General features: G+C 48.1%; 1 pseudogene; it reads left to right on the top strand.

The window, feature by feature from the left end:
* The first annotated feature begins 3,496 nt into the window (after positions 1 to 3,496).
* Positions 3,497 to 5,297, top strand: LOC117074109 (annotated as a pseudogene).
* Positions 5,298 to 6,000: the final 703 nt, after the last annotated feature.

Raw genomic sequence — 6,000 nt, forward strand, 5'->3', positions numbered from 1 at the left:
GCTGTCACTGGCCCTATAGGGAGCTAATCCTGCAGGGACATGACTAATCTTTTCTATAACTGGGGAGATGGTGTGGGAGGAGGGTAGAAAAGAGACAAGAATCAACTTCTAGCAGAAAACTCTTCTTTTTCTCCCAAAGTAAAGACTACATCTGCTAACCTCACGTCTTCCAGTACTACCTGGGAACTCAGACTGGGAACAAGGACATCAGCTCAGCCATTCTTTGTCTCTCTCTCTCTAATCTTCTGCCTTCAACAAAAATGCAGGACTAGGGAAAGCAAAAAGGAAACGTAGAAAAGAGTGCCAGGAATCTGTCTTATAAGATATAGTTTATCCTTCCTCATCTGCCTTTCTTCTTAATTCCTGACCTGTCTGGATGTCATCTTAGCATCTGTGACCCAGGTGGCTACACTTGTCCATCTACCTACCTTAAGGTAGAGCCAGGCTCTGGTGAGATTAGGAAATCTTCCCGGTCCCATTGTTCACCTTTTCACCTACTCTTCCCCTAGCTACAATCTCCTTTCTCTTTCTTTTCTTTTCTTCCTTCCTTCCTTTTCTTTCTTCTTTCGTTCTTCTTTCTCTTTCTTTCTTTCTTTCTTTCTTTTCTTCCTTCCTTCTTCCTTCCTTCCTTCCTTCTTCCTTCCTTCTTCCTTCTTTCTTTCTTTCTTTCTTTCTTTCTTTCTTTCTTTCTTCTTTCTTTCTTTCTTTCTTTCTTTCTCCCTTCTTTCTTTCTCTTTCTTTCTTTCTTCTTTCTTTCTTTCTTTCTTTCTTTCTTCTTCCTTCCTTCTTTTCTTTCTTTCTTTCTTTCTGTTTCTTTTTCTCTTTCTTTCTTTTCTTTCTTTCTTTCTTTTTCTTTCTTTCTCTTTCTTTCTTTCTTCTTTCTTCTTTCTTTCTTTCTTCTTTCTTCTTTCTTTCTTTCTTTCTTTCTTCTCCTTCCTTCCTTCCTTCCTTCCTTCTTTCTTTTTTTGAGATGGGGGTCTCAATATGTTGCCTGGGCTGGACTCAAACTCCTGGGCTCAAGGAATCCAAGTAGCTAGGACTACAGCTGTGCCCTACTGTGCTGGGCTCTGGATTCTTGATACTGTCTTCTACTCTTTACCTCCTCCCACCATTCCCACTGTATACTGAGAAACCCAGTTCCTTAGAATCTTCAGTTTCAAGGAATGGATCCATTCTCAGGTAACTTCAAGAAAGAGAAGTTTATTAAAAGCTATATGGGGAAATAAAGAAGATTGAAATATTTTATTTAATCTAGCGTTTTAATTGAAACATATATGTGAATATGGTAAAAACATTAAATTTAAAAAAAAAAAACAAAGAAGTGCATTGTAAAAATTGTTTCTAACTCACCCCAGCCTATGAGTTGGTTACCCAGTCTTCCCTTACATTATAAACATTTTATATGCATATGCAAGCATACATATGTATGTGAATATGTATGCGTGTTTCTTTTTATATACAAATGGAGGTGCACTGTACACATGGTTTCACACGTTGCTTTTAGTGTTTTCACTAACACTTTATCTTGGGCTCATTCCATATAGGTATTTATGGATCTACTTTGTTCTTTCTCATGACTACATTATATTTCATTATATGGCTGGGCCGCAATTTATTTCACAAATTCCTTATTAATAAACATCTTAGTTGTTTTTACCCTTGTGCTATTTTAAGCCATATATATTATATAGATATTCTTTATATATAAAAAGCAAAAGGGTAAAACAACTTTTACACACACACACACACACACACACACACACACACATACACATTACAATCTATACTCCTTCCTTGAGTTCTGGAGTGCTCCATTCACACAGCTGACTTCAAGCACCACCAAATGTAAATGACTCCCAAGTCTCTATCTCCAGCCCAGAACAGACCCTGAAGTTACATATAGGCTCTGAACTGAGGGATATCTCCACCTGGCCATGCCAAGAACATCTCATTTGAAGATGGACACATTTTAACTTACATTTTCCTACAGATCAGTGTCTTGTCCTCAATTTCCTATTATCCTGAATTCCTCCCTCTCCTTTGCCCCTCGCCCCCCATCAAATCTTCAAGTCTGTATCGTCAAGTCTTATAGATCCTGCCTCCTTAGTGTCACTGGGATCTATGCCCTCCTTTCCACCTCACTGCCATTGTTTCAGGTGACACCTCTCTCTTGCCCAGGCAATTGCAATAGGCTCACTGTCTTTTTCTCATCCCATTCTGATCATTCTTTACTTGGCAGCCATCAGATCTCGAATGCAAGTTTGATTCAATTACTCCCAATTTCAAATCCCTCCTTTCCTTTCCAACTGCTCTGGTATAGTTTGAGTTCATCTGATTACTGCCTCCCCAGGCTTACTTCTTAGCATACCCTCTTCACAGTCTATCTCTCCAGGCATGCCACACTCCACCAGTTCCCAGACTACTCCTGGCTGTGTCCTTGCTCACGTGGCTACATCTTGAAACAGCTTCTTCCTACATCTCCCTTATACTGAATACTTATCTTTCAAGATGAGGTCAAGGGGACCTCACCTCTTTGGGTGTCCTCCCCAGGTAGAACTAAGCAGTTTCTCTCTCTGCCCCCTCTGTCACACTTGTAACACTTTGTCTCTTTTCTTGCCTTCTACATTGTGAACCAGCATATACCTGAGGGCCTGGCATGTAGAGGTGCTCAATAAATGATTGATGAATGAATAAGTCAATGAATGAATAACAAATAAATTCTGCTTCTCTGCCTTCCATTGAATCAGTACCTTTGTTAAAGAGATGAGAACTCTGACATACATCTAAGTATTGAGACTCCCAAGGAGTTATCTATGTTACTGCTTGGGGACGGAGTTCAGACCACACTTGGAAACCCAAGTGCTCTATGGTTGGTGGTAATAGAGAAACCAGGTTTGAGCACCTGGGCCTGTGCTCAGGGACCCTGTGAGCCTCATAAGTTCCAGGAGTGATAGAAGGTGCCTATGGTCCAGGAAGAGGCTGATTACACCTGTGTTCTTCTTGCTCATAATGGGAATGAGAAGGGAACTCTTCCATGAATCCCATTTCTGCATCTTTTGTCATGATCCTCAGGCCTGATCCCAGCCACGGCTTTTGGCTCTTGAGGCTACCTGACCTGTGGGAGATTCCACACCTGGGGAGAGACCCTTGTCCTCCCCAGTCAGGGCAGAGAACTTAAGTTCAGGATGAGAACAGACAGGACAGGGCCCTGCATGGCTGGGGTGGAAACTGAAACCCCTGCTGGGGATTGGTATTGGTGTGGGGCATCAATGGAGTCCAGACCTCTGGGAGCCTTTAAGGAGGAAGGTAGGAGCGAGCCAGATCAGGCTCCTTCAATCCCTGGATTCTCACAGGTCCGGACCTGGAGCTGTCACTGGAGGTGGGGACTATTGAGTCACCCTGGACTGAGGCAGCATGTGAAGTGTGAAGAAATTGGAATTTGTTCAGGAGGAATAAGATAGCTATATAATTGGGATGATTCCAACTGGAACCAAACATGTCGATGGGGAGGAAAATCCAAAATATGGTAGGATCAGGGAGAGAGAAAAAGGGAGAAGAAAAGGGAAAGGATAGAGGCACATGGGAAGAGAAGAGGAAGGAAAGAAGAAGGAAAGGGAGGAGAGGGAGGAAAGGAAGTCCAGGTCCTGCCCTTCTCTGTTCAGCATGAAGGACTGGAGACAGTGACACTGCACTGGTGCCATCCAAGGGCCTCCATCCCCAGCAGAGGCCTTAGACTGGGGGCCGCCCTGTCCCTTTGTCTTGCAACCTGGCTGTACCTCCAAGCCTGGCCAAACCTTGTGTTTGAAGGAGATGCCCTGACTCTGTGATGTCAGGGATGGAAGAATACACCACTGTCTCAGGTGAAGTTCTACAGAGATGGAAAATTCCTTCATTTCTCTAAGGAAAACCAGACTCTGTCCATGGGAGCAGCAACAGTGCAGAGCCGTGGCCAGTATAGCTGCACTGGGCAGGTGATGTATATTCCACAGACATTCACACTAACTTCAGAGACTGCCATGGTTCAAGTCCAAGGTGAGTCACCAGCTTGGGAGTTTGTGGGGCAGGAGGTGCCTCTCAGGGGTCCCATGTCTAGAGGTCAGTAGCTCTCTGGATAGGACCCCTGTCTCTGGCTGCCCCTCATGCTGGGCCAATGTGTGGGGCCCCGAGGTTTCCCAAGATGTTGTCTCAATACCCCCATCTCCCCACCATGGGGCACATATGGAGCCAGCGGAAGGAGGGGGGAGATTCCTGGGAGGGGGGCACTGGGAAGAGCCTGGACCAGTCCAGGTTCACCCTTCCCCTCTGTGGACTAGAGGACCTCGAAGGGCCCCTCTGCCTCTGACTTCCAAGATTCCAGAAGGGCCTGGCTGTGTGGGAGTCACTTCAGAGCCTGTGGGTAAGGACAAGAGGACAGGTCCTGGGGATGAAACTGCCTCCCATCGGCGTCCCCAGGCTGCAGCCCAGGATGAGTAGAAGCTCAGGCCTCAGCCTCCTGGGGCTTCATCATCCGGGACTCCCCTCCTGAGCCCTGGGCCTGCATCTCCCCAGAGCTGTTCCCACCTCCTGTGCTGAGTGCCACCCCCTCTCCTGAGCCCTGAGAGGGTAGCCTGGTGACTCTGAGATGTCAGACAAAACTGCATCCCCTGAGGTCAGCCTCAAGGCTCCTCTTCTCTTTCAACAAGGACAGCCACACCTTGCAGGACAGGGGCCCTCACCCAGAACTCTGCATCCCAGGAGTCAAAGAGGGATACTCTGGACTTTACTGGTGTGAGACGGCCCCCGAGGGTGGCCAGGTCCAGAAGCAGAGCCCCCAGCTGGAGGTCAGAGTGCAGGGTAAGTGTGTGAGGGAGTGGCGACGCCCCCAAGGGTCTGGGCATCAGGCAGTGGGACCTCCTGGGAGGAGAGGAGTTGTGGGAAGGGTCCCCAGGAGAGGAAGGAGCCAGAGTCCTGGGTGGTCAGGCTGAGCTTCCCACCCCATGTGCGTCCCAGCTCCTGTGTCCCATCCTATGCTCACTCTGCACCACAGGTCTGCTGACCCTGCTGTGGGAGACGTGGTGCAGCTCCTCTGTGAGGCCCAGAGGGGCTTCCCTCCAATCCTGTACTTGTTCTACCTCAGTGGAGAGATCTTGGGGATCTCTCCTGAGAATCACTCGGCTCCCCATGGAGCTGTTTCCCCCTTGTTTCCAGTGAAGTCAGAGCAGGATGCTGGGATCCCGTCCTGCAAGGCTGAGAACAGCATCTCCAGAGAGAAGAGTGAGCCCAAAAGGTCTCCCTTGTTGATGCATCTTGTCTTCTAACTGGGCTCTGAGCCCTGAGGGCTAGGATAATGGTTCAGTCATCACTGCACCCTCAGCAGCCTGGCATGGAGTGAGGGGAGCTTGGAGGAGGCAGATGTGTGGAGGGAGAGGAATCTCAAGCGTTAGGAAAACAAGGGCAACAGGGCCCAAGCAGTGAGATGTGTCTCCTTTCCACAACCACAGAAGTTGTGGATCCTTCCAGAGAACTGGTTTCCTGTGGTCTCAACAACGCTGAGCCTTCTAGCTCTTGGCTTAAGACACAGGCAACTTTCCTGCGGTGAGGGTGTAGGGTGTGTGTGAGGGGTGGGGCGGGGGCCAGACCTAGAGGCACATACAGGGCATGAACAGAGAAGTGGAAGGAGCTGGAGTCCCGTGTGCATGTGGGCCTGGGAGACCTGCAGGAGCCCAGAATCCTCAGCTTGGCCCTCATGACTCTCCAAGCCCTCTAGGCACCCTCCCCCCAGAGTTGTCTGCTGGGGTGAGCCATTGACATGGATCTGTATGCTCTTCTGCAGAGGGAGCTCCGTGGCCTTACAGACAAGTTTTTTTTTTTTGGTGGTGGTGGGAGGGGGGCAATCACAGGCCTCTGAGTTCCCCAGGACTCCTCAGAGTGCCAGGGGAGAAACAATAGCTGTTTTGTCCAGGTGCGGCCTGAAGATTCATGAAAGTCACTCTAAAGACCTGGGTGTCAACTGTGACACTG

This window comes from Trachypithecus francoisi, unplaced genomic scaffold, assembly GCF_009764315.1.
Source record: "Trachypithecus francoisi isolate TF-2019V2 unplaced genomic scaffold, Tfra_2.0 Lachesis_group5, whole genome shotgun sequence".
NCBI lineage: Eukaryota > Metazoa > Chordata > Mammalia > Primates > Cercopithecidae > Trachypithecus > Trachypithecus francoisi.